Here is a 19,091-nt window from a genome sequence, read left to right on the forward strand (position 1 = left end):
AGCACAATGCATGACATGGCAAGATGCACACTAGATATGAGCTAACGCAGCAGCATCCGTCATAGACGGGTCGGAAGAATATCTGACGATATTTTCCGGGTCTCGGGCTACTACCGGTCAGACTGGAAATAATGGAAATGTTCCACGTTTGCTATGCTAGGGACGCGTGACACACGAATGGACCGTGTATCCGGGTTCGTCTCGTTCTCCTCATCAACTTTCATGTTGAAAATATCTTGATCTGACTTACGGATTATTTTATATTAATTTTTAAAGTTTTATTCAAAAATTAGGAATTAAAAACAGATTTAATTAATTTACTTAAAAGCTATTATGACATCAGCATGATGTCACGCTGACATCAGCAGTTGACTGGTCAACTGACCAGTGGGTCCCAGGCGTCATAGACACAAGTTTTTAATTAAGATTAATTAATAATTAATAAGATTAATTTAGTGGGGGGGGGGGGCACGTGTCATACTCTAATTATTCTAATTACTCAATTAATTAACTAATTGATTAATTAATATATCTATTTATTTATTTAATAAAAATGTATTTTTATTTTTATATTTTAATTTTCACTTCTCTTAAAAGAGGGTGTGGGGCCTCCTTGTCATAGACAGCTGGGTGGGTTGGCCCCACCGGTAAGTGGCTTAGGCCTCATACACATTTTTTCCTACATACACGTATTCTCCAAATACCTACATACATAAATACATACATATGTGCATCTCATACATACAAAATACGTACGGCATCTAATACATACATACATACGTCTTTTATTTATTTTTCTTTTTCTCATCTCTCTACTAACTCTCTGTGTTAACAAGAGAGACTCTCAACCGCAGAGAGAGAGAGGGACATCTCCAACATCACCTACTCGAACCTAACGGCGTCGGAACGGAGCGCCGTTTGCCAGAATGGAACCGGGACGGCGCGAGGAAGGAGACGGTGGGAGGAACCCGAACAGGGGCTCACCGACGTTGATGAGAGGGCCCGGTGAAGCCGGAGTTCTCGGGAGGCGGAGGAGACGGCGAGGAGGAGGACGAGGCGGTGACGGTGGTGGCACGATTCCGGTGAGGATGGTGCCGGCGAGTGGAGCAGCCCGGAGGGTCGCCGAGAGAGGGCCCGGTGAGGAGGGGCCCCCGGGGATGGAGCCGCCGAGAGGGGTGAGGCCGACGAGATTGGGTTCTTGGGGCCGACGGGGTCGAGGTAGGGCCGCCGGCGGGAGGAAAAGCAGGGGAGGGTGGCCGACGGGAGATGGGGGGAGCCTGGGGCGAGGGAGCGGAGGGAGGTGGGGGGATCTGAGGGTCGGCCTCGGTGGGAGACCGAGGGAGGGGGCTGTCATGGGGCTGGGGGTTGCGGGAGAGGGAGAGGTCTCACGTGGGGGGCTCGGTTGGTAGGTAGGGTGGGGTGTACCGAGAGGAGAGGCCGAGGGGGGTAGGTGAGGGCTCGGTCTCGTGGGGAGTGGTGGGGATCGGGCGAGGGGTTGGTGGCTGAGAAGATTAGGTGGGGGGCTGGCGAGCGAGCGGGTGGAGTGGCGGTGGCGGCCAGGGGGAGGGGAGCAGGCATGGGTCGGCTAGGGTGAGCCCTCCTTGGGGGGGCTTTATACCCCAGGGGTGGTGGGCCGAATGGAAAGGGTGTCTCGGCCAGTTTTGGCCGAGTTAGCAAGGGGGTCTTTTTCCTTTTTCTTTTTTTTCTTTCTTATTATTATTTAGTTTTATTATTTAGTTTTATTTACTTTCTTTTACAATTTATTATATATATTTTTAATACTTCTTTTATTTATTTATTTTCATTTACTATATTTATTTTATTTAAAGCTCCTCTTTTAAATATATTGGGATTACCCAAAATTCCAAAAGTGCCCGATTCGCATTTATAATTCGTTAGAGAATTTTCATAACTCCCCGACGTTTTTATTTCAACAACATAAAACCTTTCTCGTCCGACTTTAATTTTAAGTTTCGAACTTTGATTCGGTTTTAACCAACGCGAGATCATTGATATAATTAACGGTGACGTGGCATCATTAGCGCGGTATCACTGTCGCATAATTACAATCATCACTGTAGCAAAAGTCGAGGATGTCACAATTCTCCCCTACTAACAAGAATTCTTGTACCGAGAATTAAGAGGTAGAAGGAAAGAGCTCGGGGTATTCATCGCGAAGATGATCCTCACGGTCCCAAGTGGCTTCATCTTCAGAATGATTTGACCACTGCACTTTAAGGAACTTGGTGACCTTGCGACGAGTCTTACGTTCAGCTTGGTCGAGAATGCGGACCGGATGCTCTTTATAAGAGATGTCTTGTTGCAGCTCAAGCATATCATGATCCACTGCCCGAATAGGATCCTTGAAGCAGCGGCGGAGCTGAGAAACATGGAATACATCGTGAACCTGAGAAAGGTTCGCCGGCAGTTCCAATTGATAAGCCACTCTTCCACGCCTTTCGAGAACAGTGAAAGGACCAATATAGCGAGGAGCTAACTTGCCCTTGATCCCGAAACGGTGTGCACCTCTCATTGGTGTGACACGAAGATAAGCCTTTTCGCCAGGTTGATAGACCATATCTTGATGATGACGGTCATACTGACTCTTTTGACGAGACTGAGCAGCCTTCAGATTATCATGAATAATGCGGACTTGATCTTCGGCATGTTGAATAATATCCGGACCGAAGAGTGATCGTTCCCCAGTTTCAGACCAATTCAGAGGAGTTCGACACCTTCGTCCATACAATACTTTGAAAGGGGCCATCTTCTGACTAGCTTGATAGCTATTGTTGTAAGAGAACTCGGCATACGGGAGAGATTCCTCCCATTTCTTACCGAAAGAAATGACACAGGCTCGAAGCATGTCCTTGAGAATTTGGTTGACTCGTTCTACTTGTCCCTGGGATTGAGGATGAAATGCAGTGCTGAAAGACAAATGAGTCCCCATAGCCTTCTGAAAACTTTCCCAGAATTTTGAAGTGAACAAGCTGCCACGGTCCGAACGGATTACCAACGGAATACCATGAAGTGAAACAACCCTTGACATATAAAGATCTGCCAGTTGACTAGCATTAATTGTTTCTTTGACGGCCAGAAATGTGCAACTTTGGACAGTCGGTCCATGACGACAAGAATAGCATCATTACCTTTCTGAGATTTGGGAAAACCAGTGACAAAGTCCATTTCAACATGGTCCCATTTCCACTCAGGAATAGAGATAGGTTGCAGAGTTCCAGCAGGCTTTTGATGTTCTGCTTTGATACGCCGGCATATATCACATTCTTCCACATAGCATGCAATGTCTTGTTTCATATTGGGCCACCAGAATCTTTGTCGGATGTCTTGGTACATCTTGGTACTACCCGGGTGAATAGACAATGGTGTGTCGTGAGCTTCTTTCATCACCTCTCCGGTCTTCCTGAGATTTCCTTTCTTATTTGGGACGAATAGGCGACCCTTGAAGTACAAGGCGCCATCTTCAGCAACAGTGAAAAAGGAGGGTTTACCCTTCGCGATATAGCTCTTAATCCTGTCGACATCATCGTCAAAGTCTTGTAGATTCTTTATGGAGCTCACAAGATCTGGTTCAACAACTAGGTTACTGTGGGAGCCCTGATTAACAACACGAAGGTTCATCTTTTGACACTCTTCAGGAGGGGGAACAAGGTAACCCTGAGGAACAATATGGAGGTTCGTCTTACGGAATTCCTCTTGCAGACGATCGTGAACCCTATGAACCTGGAGGTGGTTGCAGTATGACTTGCGACACAAGGCATCAGCCATTATGTTAGCCTTGCCAGGGGTATATGATATACTACAGTCAAAATCTGCTATACGCTCCATCCATCTTTGTTGACGTAGATTCAGCTGAGGCTGAGTGAACAAGTACTTCAGACTTTGATGGCCAGTGTAGATTTCACAGCGATTACCCACAAAGTATTGTCGCCATTCTTTCAGTGCATGGATAACTGCGGCAAGTTCGAGATCATGAACTAGGTAGTTCTCTTCATGAGCACGCAGTTGACGTGAAGCATAAGCAATCACCTTGTGATCATGCATCAGCACACAACTATTCCTTGACGAGAAGCGTCACAGTATATGACGAAATCCCTTTCCGTATCCGGAGGAGCAAGTACTGGAGCGGATGTCAGTTTGTCCTTGAGTGCCTGGAAACTTTCCTGACATTTATCAGTCCACTCATACTTAATACCTTTGTGAAGCAGGTTGGTTAAGGGCTTCGCAATCTTGGATAAGTTCTCAACGAATCGACGGCAATAGCTGGCGAGTCCGAGAAAACTTCTCACTTTCTTGACATTCTTTGGGGGAGTCCAGTCAAGAATAGCTTGAATTCGTTCGGGGTTGACTGCAATATCATCCTTGGAAATCACATTAAGTCACTTCGTCTAGCCAGAATTCACATTTGGAATACTTCGCATAGAGTTTATGCTCCCGAAGCTTATTCAGTACAAGACGAAGATGTTCAGCATGCTCTTCTTTATTCTTCAAAAATACCAGAATATCATCCAGATATACCATGACGAATTTGTCGAGCTAGTCCATGAATATATAATTCATCAACCGAGAGAAGGTTGTTGGTGCATTGGTTAAGCCGAAGGACATGACGGTGTACTCGTATGATCCATAACGAGTAACAAAGGCGGTCTTTGGAATATCCTCTTTGCGAACACGGATCTGGTGGTATCCCAATCTCAAGTCGAGCTTAGAGAGGATGGTGGAACCAGCAAGTTGATCATACAAATCATTTATCCGAGGGAGAGGATATTTGTTTTGAATAGTGGCCTGGTTGATAGGACGATGGTCTTGAACCAAACGATTTGTCCCATCCTTCTTCTTAACAAAGAGAGAAGGTGCTCCCCAAGCAGAGGAACTCGGACGAATGAAACACAAACGAAGCGAGTTGTCAATTTCTTGCTTAAGTTCAAGAAGTTCATGTGGCGGCATTTTATAAGGACGCTTGGCAATAGGAGTGGTACCGGGAACCAAGTCAATGACAAACTCGACAGCTCGAGCAGGGGGGATCCTCGGAAGTTCTTTTGGAAAGACATCTTGGAATTCTCGGACCACTAGAATGTTTTCAATCCCTTCAAGAGGCGACGCATTTAATGCATTCAAGGCATATGGCCGTGCCTCAGCATTTCGGACGAGATGAGCATGGTAGCTTATTAATTCATCTGAAGGGTGTAGGAGGTGGACGGTCTTGGTGGCACAAACGATCAATGCCATATGAGCTTTCAACCAGTCCATCCCCAGTATGAGATCAATGTTGGATGACTTTAGTAGGATGGGGTTGGCAAGGAATTCTAATCCTTCAATTTCAACTGGAACATGGGGGCAAACCATGGAGGTTCGGCATTCACCCCCAGGGGTGTTTACCACTATCGGGATGTTCATCTCTTCGCTCCTAATGTCATGCATGTATGCAAAAAATTCCGACATAAAGGAACGCGATGCTCCTGTATCAAACAATACAGAAGCAGGTACTGAGTTAACGAGAAGTGTGCCCATCAAGGTAGCAGGCTGGTCTTGAGCTTGACCCATATCAATGTTGTTGGCCTGACCACGAACATAAGCAGGCTTAGCGTTGAAGTTGCGGTTCTGGTTGTTGCCACTGCCAGTTGAGGGAAGTGTCAGCTGATTCGAATTCTGCCTGCAGTCTCTAGCACGGTGACCTGGACGGCCACACTTGAAGAACAGCCCATCCTCACGATGGGAAGGAGGAACTCAAGGTGGTGGAGCTGGAAGCCTGGGCTGTCTAGGTGGTGGAGGAGGCAGGCGAGGTGCAGCATAGGACGGCCTCGGAGTAGGAGTAGGTGCATGGTACATGTTGTTGGGAATCCAGATCTTCCGCTTTTGTGTAGATGAGCCCAAAGATGAGCCCATGTCACGTTTGTGCTTGCTTCTATCCTTGTATTCCTGCAGACCAGTCTCAACCTGAATAGCCTTGTTCACCAGGGTGGTGAAATCAACATAGTCCTGAACGAGGAGTGTCAGCTTGATATCAGAGTGGAGGCCTTCACGGAACTTCTCCTGTCTGCGTGCATCAGTTGCAATGTCTTCTTCACCATAGCGAGATAAGTCCAGAAATTCCCGCTGATAAGCATCCACAGTCTTGTTGCCCTGGACCAGGTTGCGGAACTCATGCTTCTTCCGGTCCATGATTCCCTAAGGAATGTAGCGAGCATGGAAAGCAGCCTTGAACTCTGTCCAAGTGATGACAGTTCCATCGGGCTGAGAGCGCGTGTGGCTGTCCCACCATTGAGCAGCGGGACCCTTCAGGAAGTAGGCGGCAAAGTTGACATAACTCACTAGGGGCACATTAGCAGACTCCAGCTCATAAGCAATGTCACAGAGCCAGTCATTAGCATCAAGAGGCTAAGTTGAGCTGCGGTAGATCGCAGGGTTGAGGCGACAGAAGTCTTGCAGTGTCACGCCGTGCGGTTGGTTCATGTTTGGCCTTTGGAACTGATCCATGAGCCCTTGCGTAAACTGGCGGTTCAGCTCAAACTGTTGGATCATCCCCGCCATATACTCAGGAGGCGGGGGTGGTGCATCGTTGGCGGGGGCACGCGGGCAGCCAGCTGGTCTAACCATCATGTTAAATATTTAACAGGGGTAGTTTAGCTTAAAATAATTGCAAAGGCATCGCACGCATACATGAAGTAATCAAGCATGATGAAAGGGAAATGCGATAGGTACTTCATAGTAGTTGAGTTCGACATACACACACATACATAAGTTCGATTACACACTAACGATTACAAATTCGAAATTTGGCGACAGCCTGGACGCATTAGACGATACCCTAGACTCACTAGGCGGCACGCAGGCACGCAGTGGAAGAGTACCACAACGAGATATAGCGACAAGGCTACATCAACGTCGGAGAGGACGAACGAATCCTGGTAGCTGGCGGTGATAGAAGGTAGGGACAGGACCCTGTGTCCCGTTGTGACTCTGGTGAGGGTACCGCATCCACTCGAGGAGCTGAGGTCCAAGTGCAGGGGTTCTACCCCCAACACCAGTCCACTCGAGACCTGATGGTAGCTCTATCCTGCTCGGCTCGCGGATGTGCATAGGGGGAACCCTCGAGCAGTGTGATGGATGCAGCTCTATCAATGCGTCGTAAAGACGAACGCAGGTAGCATACAGCTCCACACTCAGAGCTCGAAAAGCATGATCCAGTGCCTCAGTGTACTGCACCAGAACCTGCACGTCATAGCGACGCGTCATGTAGGGGGCGCAGACAGCGACGTAGGATCGGTCGCTGCGCTCCCGAACGTCGGTAGTGTAGGCAGTGAGATCAGACCTAGTCTCATCCCCAGCAGGAGCATGCGGGATGTATCTGAAAGGGTTCTCCTCCAGGTGAGGGTACGCTCCACGGAGACGGGTGATAGCGATGTAGGCCACATCATGGACGGCCATCTCGACTGACACTCCAATACCACAGAAGACGTGGCGCTCGAGGGTCTCGTCGCCCATCTGATCGAAGATGCGAACCTCAGCCTGGTACTGGTACTGGTTGTACTCGCGGAAGTCCTCGTACACAGTGTACTCGAGGTACGAGCGATATCCCAGCCTGGTCAGGAGGTCGACCAAAATGGCCGGGAATCCAGTCGTCTCAGTGGCCTGTGTCAGGCGCACGTGCTGTCTTGTGGGACGCATCTGAAAATAAGATTGACGGATGTCAAATGACAGTGTGTGTAATATATATTCAGGAGAAAAGAGTAGATAGTCCAGCGCTCTGGGTCGATGTGATTACGAGAACCTAATGTTAGAGTTAGTAAAATCTTTGACTCGAAAGAGAAAAGAGAGTAGAGCCCACAGTATAGGAAAGGAGTAAAAGATACTAATACCACCCAATTGAGATGTGGGCCCGTAAGCCACAACATGAGTGTTAGTAAAAAAATTCAAACACTAGACTCAACTTCGGCCAATGAGTTGGAAAGGGGGCTACCTACAGGCAGTCGGCTCTAATACCAACTTGTGACGCCCTCCATTTAATCGTATGCTAATCATACACGCAAATGCGTATGATCAAACCCAAGGACTCACGGGGAATATCACAACACAACTCTAGACACAAATAAAATAATACAAGCTTCATATTACAAGCCAGTGGCATCAAGGGCTAGAATACAGAAGCTCGATAAAAACACGAGACAATGGAAGCAACAAATATCTGAGCATAGACATAAAACATGGGGTGCCTTAGAGAAGGCTAGCACAAAAGATACAACGATCGAACGAGGCGAGGCCTCCTGCCTGGGAACGTCCTAACTACTCCTGGTCATCAGCGGCCTCCACGTAGTAGTAGGCACCGTCGGGGTAGCAGTCGTCGTCGGCGGGGACCTCCATCTCCTGGGCTCCATCATCTGGTCGCAGCAAACGGATCCAGGGAACAAGGGGGAGCAAAGCAGCGGCGAGTACTCATCCAAAGTACTCGCAAGTCTTACATGAGAACTATTCTAAATATGCATCACTATCGAAGAAGGGGTGGTTATATGTGTACTGACTGCAGCAATGCGAGAATAGAGAGAGAAGGCCTAGTCCTATCAAAGACTAGCATCTTCAGGGTCTTGCAGCAATAGACGAGAGTAGAACAGGTGTAACACAATTAATAGTCATATTATTGCAGCAATATTAAAGTGAGGTCACGCCCAAAGATCCTCCCTTGACTCCCTGCGAGGAAGCAATCCCGAGGCAACTACTTCCAGTTAAGTAACAATTGTAGTTGTATAAGATCAGGGCACAACTCCAAGTCGTCCTGTAACCGTGGACACGGCTATCCGAACAGTTAATTTTCATCCATGCAGGGGTGTCCTACGGCAACAAAAGTCCTTCCTTGGCGCTATGAATTCTTCTAGTTACTTCTCTGGTTTGCGTCGGTTTTTCCCTTGAAGAGGAAAGGGTGATGCAGCATAGGAGCAGTAAGTATTTCCCTCAGTTTGAGAACCAAGGTATCGATCCAGAAGGAGGGTCTCGTCAAGTCCAGAGTACCTGCGCAAACACAAACAAGCTTGCACCCAACGCTTCAAAGGGGTTGTCAATCGCTTCAAGATTGTTTGCAAAGTGAGATCTGAAGGCGGAAAGTGCAACGAAGTAAAAAAGTGTAAGGCTGGAAATATGGTGTGGAGTAGACCCAGGGGCCATAGTGTTCACTAGAGGCTTCTCTCAAAATAGCAAATATCACGGTGGGTGAACAAATTACTGTCGAGCAATTGATAGAACCGCGCAAAGTCATGACGATATCTAAGGCAATGATCATACATATAGGCATCACGTCCGAGACAAGTAGACCGATACTTTCTGCATCTACTACTATTACTCCACACATCGACTGCTATCCAGCATGCATCTAGTGTATTGGGTTCATGACGAACAGAGTAATGCCTTAAGCAAGATGACATGATGTAGAGGGATAATCTCAAACCAATGATGAAAAACCCATCTTTTTACCCTTGATGGCAACAACATGATGCGTGCCTCGCTACCCCTTCTGTCAATAGGTGAGGTCACCGCACGGTATGAACCCAAAACCAAGCACTTCTCCCATTGCAAGAATCATAGACATAGTTGGCCAGACAAAACCCACAGCTCGAAGAGAATTAAAAGGATATGAAATCATGCATAAGAGAGATCAGAAGAAACTCAAATAAGATTCATACATAATCTGATCATAAATCCACAATTCATCGGATCTCGACAAACACACCGCAAAAGAAGATTACATCGGATAGATCTCCATGAAGATCATGGAGAACTTTGTATTGAAGATCCAAGAGAGAGAAGACGCCATCTAGTTACTAGCTATGGACCCGTAGGTCTATGGTGAACTACTCATGCATCATCGGACAGGTCATGCTGTTGATGAAGAAGCCCTCCGTATCCGAATCCCCCCTCCGGCAGGGCACCAGAACGTGCCCCAGATGGGATCTTGTGGAGACAGAAGCTTGCGGCGGTGGAAAAGTACTTTCGACGATCTCCTGATTTTTTGGGATTTTTAGGGAATATATAGGCGCAACCCCTAGGGCAGAGGGCACTCTAAGGGGCCCACAAGCCTGTGGGCCACGGCCTACCCCCTCGCCGCGGGGTGGGGGCTTGTGGGGCCCGTGAGGCTCCCCTGCCTTGGCTCTCAAGCTTCCCGATCTTCTTCCGTTTCGGAAAAAATCCTTTCGGGGATTTTCTTCCGTTTGGACTCTGTTTCAAAATCTCCTCTGAAAGGGGTCAAAAACATGGAAAAAAATAGGAACTGGCAATTGGCACTGAGTTAATAAGTTAGTCCCAAAAAATATATAAAAGGCATGCAAAACATCCAAAGTTTGACAAGATAATAGCATGAAACCATCAAAAATTATATATACGTTGGAGACGTATCAAGCATCCCCAAGCTTAACTCCTCGTCCTCGAGTAGGGAAGTGATAAAGAATGAATTTTTGATTTGGAATGCTACCTAGCATAGTTGTCCTTTGCAACTTCTTTCACGTGATATGAATGTTCAGATCCATAAGATTCAAAACAATAGTTTGCTATTGACATGAAAACAATAATACTTCAAGCAAACTAGCAAAGTAATCATGAACTTTTAAAATAACAAGGCCAAGGAAAGTTATCCCTACAAAATCATATAGTCTGGCTATGCTCCATCATCCTCACACAACTAATGTAAATCATGCAGAACCCCGGAATTGGCCAAGTAATTGTTTTCACACTCTTACTTTCTCAAACTTTTTATAACTATCACGCAATAAATGAGCGTGAGCCATGGATATAGCACTATACGTGGAATAGAGTGTGGTGGTGGTTGTGAGACAAAAAGGAGGAGATGGTCACATTGACTCGGCATATCAAAAGGCTATGGAGATGCCCATTAACAGATATCAATGTGAATGAGTAGGGATTGCCATACAAGAGATGCACTAGAGCTATAAGTATGTGAAAGCTCAAAAGGAAAACTAGTGGGTGTGCATCCAACTTGCTTGCTCACGGAGACCTAGGGCAATTTTTGAGGAAGCCCATCATTGGAATATACAAGACAAGTTATATAGCAAAGATTCCCACTAGCATATGGTAGTGACAAAGTAAGAAGCTCTCAATCATGAAGAACATGGTGCTATTATGAAGCACAAGTGTGGAAAAATATAGTAGCAATGTCCCTTCTCTCTTTTTCTCTCTTTTCTTTTTTTTCATTTGGGAACTTAGGCCTGTTTTTTTCTTTTCTTTTCTTTTCTCTTTTTTATTTTTGGGCTCTTTGGCCTCTTTTTTTTACTCACATGGGACAATGCTCTAATAATGATGATCATCACACTTTTATTTACTCACAACTCAAAACTCACAATGATGACTCCTTGGGAAATGCCCCCGGCAGTGTACCGGGATGTGCAATGATCTAGCATGGCGTATGACGTTGAAACATCTCGCTAGCTATCTTACGATCATGCAAAAGCAATATGAGAGTGACGGCACAAGTCATGAGATGGAACGGTGGGAGTTGCATGGCAATATATCTCAGAATGGCTATGAAAATGCCATAGTAGGTAGGTATGGTGGCTGTTTTGAGGAAGGCATATGGTGGGTTTGTGCGCCGGCGAGAATTGCGCGGCACTAGAGAGGCTAGCAATGGTGGAAGGTGAAAGTGCATCTATACCATGGACTCACATTAGTCATGAAGAACTCACATATTTGTTGCGAAAGTTTTTATTAGTAATCGAAACAAAGTGCTAAACGCATACTCCAAGGGGAAGGGTTGGTAGGTGTTAACCATCGCGCAATCCCGACCTCAACACAAAGGATGACAATCAATAGATCAATTATGCTCCGAGATCCTAACATAGCGGTTCACCATACGTGCATGCTACGGGAATCACTAACTTCAACACAAGTATTTCTAGATTCACAACACCTTACTAACATAGCTCTTAATATTACCAAATCCACGTCGCAAAACTAATTGAGAGGAATCAAAACTTCTCTTTCTACTCAATGCACATGCAGATGGAGGTTTTTGCATCCTCTTTGGGTACCTATCACATTTGGGACTACTTTCATAGCATAAGCCAACTACCAAGTCACGCACCGCCGTTCTCTAAAAGATATAAGTGAAGCACTAGAGCAAAAGTATCTAGCTCAAAAGATATAAGTGAAGCACAAAGAGCAAAAGTATCTAGCTCAAAAGATATAAGTGAAGCACTATGAGCATTCTAGCAAAATCACGATGAGTGCATGTCTCTCTCTCTCTCTCAAAAAGGTGTGCAGCAAGGATGATTGTGACGCAACAAAAGTAAAAGACTCCTACGATACAAGACGCTCCAATAAAAACACATATCATGTGGTGAATAAAAATATAGCTCCAAGTAATGTTACCGATGGATTGAAGACGAAAGAGGGGATGCTTTCCCGGGGCATCCCCAAGCTTAGGCTTTTTGGTGTCGCTGAATTTGCTTGGGATGCCTTGGGCATCCCCAAGCTTGAGCTATTTCCACTCTTTATCTCTTTGTACATGATAACATCACCCAAAACTTGAAAACTTCACAACACAAAACTTAAACAGAAACTCGTGATAACATTAGCACAAGAAAACAAACTACCACTTCTTTTGATATTGTAGCAAACTTGAATTCTATCTATATTAGTGTTGGGCTACTGTATTCTCACTTTTCCATGGCTAGTACCCCCCGATACTAACCATAGTTTCATCAAAACAAGCAACCAACTCAACAAAAACAGAGTCTATCAAAAACAGACCAGTCTGTAGCAATGTGTATACTTCGTATACTTCTGGTACCTCAAAAAATCTGGAAAATTACGACGGCCTTGGAAAAAAGCATATCAACCAGCAGAAAAAAAATCAACTTAAAATCTCTTTCTGAATAAAAACGAAAAATCATCTCGTTAGCGAAAAGTTTCTGTCTTTTTCCAGGAGGATCAAACAACCATTACCAAGACTAGTCATAAAGGTTTTGCTTGGCTCAAACACAAAAAGAAACACAAAAAACACAATCACAACAGAATTGTGATGGTGTGGACACAACAAAATAGAAAGAAAAGGATAAATTCATTGGGTTGCCTCCCAACAAGAGCTATTGTTTAACGCCCTTAGCTAGGCATAAAAGCGATAGAATCACGTATCATCGTCTTTGGTGCTCAAACCATAAGTAGCGTGATAACTTATCATCTTAAGGTTTTAATCTTTCTTGCTATAAGATTCACCACTACTTTTAGGAACAAAACAGACTTGGTGATTTTATTGTGGGAAAAATTTGGAGTATTCTGCACAGCGGCAAAAGCGGAACCCAAGTTGGTTATAACATCCTCTAGTTTGCCAATCCTAGCAGAATCATGACCTAGCTTTTCGTTAACTGTGGGTTCCTTCTCCTTTAAATTTTTCAAAACCATTCCCACCTTGGATCCGTACTGAGTGATTTGATTGTGGATCTTTTTATCCAAATTCTCAATGAGTTCAATCGTAGCAACTTTATTTTCAATGACGTCCAGCCTACGCATCACATGTTCCAGAGTTAAGGTAGTTCCATTAACCATGAGTGGGGGTGAGCCTACCAAATTTATTACCGCTCCATAAGAATCAACGGTATGGCTACCCAAGAAATTTGCACCTACGATGGTGTCAAGAATATACCTATTCCAAGGAGAAACACCCACATAAAAACTGCGAAGCAGGACGGTAGTGGATTGCTTATGAGTGGATCTACTCTGAGCATTGCAAATTCTATACCAAGCGTCCTTTAAGTTCTCTTCCTCAATTAGTTTGAAATTGAGGACTTCTCTCTCGGGGGTATTGTTCGAAGTGGTGGATCTAGCCATTAGGATAGACTATCCCGCACAGACGAACAAAAAGTAAGCGAGAGAAAAGGGCGAACGAAAAAGACAAACGAAAAAGGCGAACAAAAAAGGCAAATTGGTGAAGTGGGGGAGAGGAAAACGAGGGGCAACTGGCAAACAAAGTAAATGCAAGAGATGAGTTTGCGACACGTACTTGGATGAGTTCTTGACTTGATCTTCCTCCCCGGCAACGGCGCCAGAAATTCTTCTGCTACGGCAAAAAAAGTCCTTCCTTGGCGCTAGGAATTCTTCTTGTTACTTCTCTGGTTTGCGTCGGTTTTTCCCTTGAAGAGGAAAGGGTGATGCAGCACAGGAGCAGTAAGTATTTCCCTCAGTTTGAGAACCAAGGTATTGATCCAGAAGGAGGGTCTCATCAAGTCCAGAGTATCCGCGCAAACACAAACAAGCTTGCACCCAACGCTTCAAAGGGGTTGTCAATCCCTTCAAGATTGTTTGCAAAGTGAGATCTGAAGGCGGAAAGTGCAACAAAGTAAAAAGTGTAAGGCTGAAAATATGGTGTGGAGTAGACCCGGGGGCCATAGTGTTCACTAGAGGCTTCTCAAAAATAGAAAATATCATGGTGGGTGAACAAATTACTCTCGAGCAATTGATAGAACCGCGCAAAGTCATGACGATATCTAAGGCAATGATCAAACATATAGGCATCACGTCCGAGACAAGTAGAACAATAGTTTCTGCATCAACTACTATTACTCCACACATCGACCGCTGTCCAGCATGCATCTAGTGTATTGAGTTCATGACGAACAGAGTAACGCCTTAAGCAAGATGACATGATGTAGAGGGATAATCTCAAACCAATGATGAAAACCCCATCTTTTTACCCTTGATGGCAACAACACGATGCGTGCCTCGCTACCCCTTCTGTCACTGGGTGAGGTCACCGCACGGTATGAACCCAAAACCAAGTGCTTCTCCCATTGCAAGAATCATAGATCTAGTTGGCCAGACAAAACCCATAGCTCGAAGAGAATTAAAAGGATATGAAATCATGCATAAGAGAGATCAGAAGAAACTCAAATAAGATTCATACATAATCTGATCATAAATCCACAACTCATCAGATCTCGACAAACACACCGCAAAAGAAGATTACATCGGATAGATCTCCATGAAGATCATGGAAACTTTGTATTGAAGATCCAAGAGAGAGAAGAAGTCATCTAGTTACTAGCTATGGACCCGTAGGTCTATGGTGAACTACTCACGCATCATCGGAGAGGTCATGGTGTTGATGAAGAAGCCCTCCGTATTCGAATCCCCCCTCCAGCAGGGCACCAGAACGTGCCCCAGATGGGATCTTGCGGAGACAGAAGCTTGCGGCGGCGGAAAAGTACTTTCAATGATCCCCCGATTTTTTTGGGATTTTTAGGGAATATATAGGCGCAACCCCTAGGGCAGAGGGCGCTCAAGGGGGGTCTACCCCCCTGACCGCGGGGTGGGGGCTTGTGGGGCCCCTGAGGCTCCCCTGCCTTGGCTCTCAAGCTTCCCGATCTTCTTCCGTTAAGGAAAAAATCTTTTCGGGGATTTTCTTCCGTTTGGACTCTGTTTCAAAATCTCCTCTGAAAGGGGTCAAAACATGGAAAAAACAGGAACTGGCACTTGGCACTGAGTTAATAAGTTAGTCCCAAAAAATATATAAAAGGCATGCAAAACATCCAAAGTTTGACAAGATAATAGCATGAAACCATCAAAAATTATAGATACATTGGAGACGTATCAAGGTGCACCACATGTCCTGACGCGCTCGATAACACTCTGGCCGGACACACTTTTCTGGGTCCTGCCCGGCCTCGGAATATCGACACGTCGCAGCCCCACCTAAGACTCAACATAGAGGCCAGCCCGTGGGTCTAAATCCTAAGCACAAAGGGTTCATGGGCCCAGTTCCCCTTCGCGCTCCTGCACGATGCGTGGGCGGCCGACGTCAGTCCTAGCATCCCTTAATCACAAAGGCGATGCATCTCGAGACCACTCGGGCGCGCGCCGCTACGTTGCTGACATCTGAAAAGCTTCGGCTGATACCGCGACGCCGAGTACCCATAATTCTTCCCACGCAGACGTATAGTGCGAAAAGGTCTCCGACCAACCCATATCAAATACCCAAATCCATTAACATTTTAATTAGGCCATCGACACAATCTCGCGGGAATCCACCCGTCTTAACAACTAATCTCCAATGATCCCAGTAACATGGTCGAGTAACTGTGTGGTTGTAACATCGGGGGAATCCGAGGTTTCACCCTCGTCGGATTTCGAACGATGTATCCGTCAAGGTGGGCTTAGAGGAATCACCCTTGGGGGTCCCACACTTGAGGGGTTTCACGACAAAGGCATCGTCGGGAATGGTGAAAGAGGAATCACCCTCGATAACCACGACCGACTAGCTATACTACAGGGATATCATCAGGAGTACTTAGCGAGGTGTCACCCTCGGTACTCGATAGTATCCATGCAGCATCGTACAACTAAGGGGGTGTAAGTCTTGTGTCGGGTCTGGCTTGTCGATCAGGGATCGAGATTTGAAAGCAAAGCGGCAACTGGACTACGGGGTCAGAGGGGATGACTGCTCCACCTATACTAAGTAGATTAAAGGTACAGTACTGAAAGTAGCAGTTCATCAAAAACAGGCTATGCATCAAATATAGGAACTATCTACAATAGTAGCAAAATACTAATGCAAGCAGTAGGAAGAAAGACATAGGCGATATGGAAATGATCAAGGGGGTTTGCTTGCCTTGCTGCTCTGCGGCAAAGGACTGATCCGCAGCGTGGTAGATGTACCCGGCAGCAGCGTCAGTCTCGGGGTCTACCGGTAAGAAGAGGGGGAAGAAACAATAAATAATAGCAACGGTGCAACACAATGCATGACATGGCAAGATGCAGGCTAGACATGAGCTAACGCAGCAACATCCGTCATAGACGGGTCGGAAGAATATCTGACGATATTTTCCAGGTCTCGGGCTACTGCCGGTCAGACTAGAAACGATGGAAATGTTCCACGTTTGCTATGCTAGGGACGCGTGACACACGAATGGACCGTGTATCCGGGTTCGTCTGGTTCTGCTCATCAACTTTCATGTTGAAAATATCTTGATCTGACTTACGGATTATTTTATATTAATTTTTAAAGTTTTATTCCAATATTAGGTATTAAAAACAAATTTAATTAATTTAATTAAAAGCTATTATGACATCAACATGATGTCACGCTGACATCAGCAATTGACTGGTCAACTGACCAGTGGGTCCCATGCGTCATAAACACAAGTTTTTAATTCAGATTAACTAATAATTAATTAGATTAATTTAGTGGGGGACCCACGTGTCATACTCTAATTATTCTAATTACCCAATTAATTAATTAATTAAAATATCTATTTATTTATTTAGTAAAAACATATTTTAATTTTCACTTTTCTGAAAAGAGGGTGCGGGGCCTCCCTGTCATAGACAGCGGGGTGGGTTGGCCCCACCGGTAAGTGGCTTAGGCCTCATACGCATTTTTCCTACATACACGTATTCTCCACATACCTACATACATATGTGCATCTCACACATACCAAATACGTACGGCATCTAATACATACATACATACGTCTTTTTATTTATTTTTCTTTTTCTCATCTCTCTGCTAACTCTCTGTGTTAACAACAAAGACTCTCAAACTCTCAACCACACATAGAGAGAGGGACATCTCCAACATCATCTACTCGAACCTAACGGCGTCGAAACGAAGCGCCGTTTGCTGGAATGGAACGGGGACTGCGCGAGGAAGGAGACAGTGGGAGGAGCCCGAACAGGGGCTCACCGACGTTGATGAGAGGGCCCGGTAAAGCCGGAGTTCTCGGGAGGCGGAGGAGACGGCGACGAGGAGGACGAGGTGGTGACGGTGGTGGCGCGGTTCCGGTGAGGATGGTGTCGGCGAGGGGAGCCAGTCGGAGGGTCGCCGAGAGGGGGCCCAGTGAGGAGGGGCCCCCGGGGATGGATCCGTCGAGAGGGGTAAGGCCGGCGAGATGGGCTTCTTGGGGCCTACGGGGTCGAGCTAGGGGCCGCCGGCGGGAGGAAACGCAGGGGAGGGTGGCCGACAGGAGATGGGGGGAGCCTGGGGCGAGGGGGCGGAGGCAGGTGGGGGGATCTGAGGGTCGGCCTCGGTGGGAGACCGAGGGAGGGGGCTGTCGTGGGGCTGGGGGTTGCGGGAGAGGGAGAGGTCTCGCGGGGGGGCTCGATTGGTAGGTGGGGTGGGGTGTACCGAGAGGAGAGGCCGAGGGGGGTAGGTGGGGGCTCGATCTCGTGGGGAGTGGTGGGGATCGGGCGAGGGGTTGGTGGCCGAGAGGATTAGGTGGGGGCTGGCGAGCGAGCGGGTGGGGTGGCGGCGGCGGCCAGGGGAAGGGGAGCGGGCAGGGGTTGCCTAGGGTTAGCCCTCCTTGGGGGGCTTTATACCCCAGGGGTGGTGGGCCGAATGGGGAGGCTGGCTCGGCCAGTTTTGGCCCAGATAGCGAGGGGGTCTTTTTCCTTTTTCTTTTTTTTTCTTTCTTATTAATTTTTTTTTATTATTTAATTTTATTTACTTTGTTTTACAATTTATTATATATATTTTTAATACTTTCTTTTATTTATTTATTTTCATTTACTATATTTCCTTTATTTATTTTATTTAAAGCTCCTCTTTTAAATATATTGGGATTACCCAAAATTCCAAAAGTGCATGATTCGCATTTATAATTCGTTAAAGAATTTTCATAACTCCCTGACGTTTTTATTTCAACAACATAAAACCTTTCTCGTCCGACTTTAATTTTAAGTTTCGAACTTTGATTCGGTTTCAACCAACATGAGATCATTGATATAATTAACGGTGACGTGGCATCATTAGCGCGGGATCACTGTCGCATAATTACAATCATCACTGTAGCAAAAGTTGAGGATGTCACACATCCCCAAGCTTAGACACTTGAGTCTTCTTGGATATTACCTTGGGGTCCCTTGGGAATCCCCAGGATTAGGTTTTTGCCACTCCTTATTCTCCTAATATTGGTATCTCACCCAAAACTTGAAAACTTCAATCACACAAAACTTAACGAAACTTTGTGAGATGGATTAGTGTAATAGAGATAGATTATTCACTTAGGTAGTGTCAAGACAAGACTCATAGTTGTTCTCACATAATTCCTACTGTATAATAGCATTTACTTAATTTATAACACTAA

The sequence above is a fragment of the Hordeum vulgare genome, chromosome 5H, assembly GCF_904849725.1.
Source record: "Hordeum vulgare subsp. vulgare chromosome 5H, MorexV3_pseudomolecules_assembly, whole genome shotgun sequence".
Classification (NCBI taxonomy): domain Eukaryota; kingdom Viridiplantae; phylum Streptophyta; class Magnoliopsida; order Poales; family Poaceae; genus Hordeum; species Hordeum vulgare.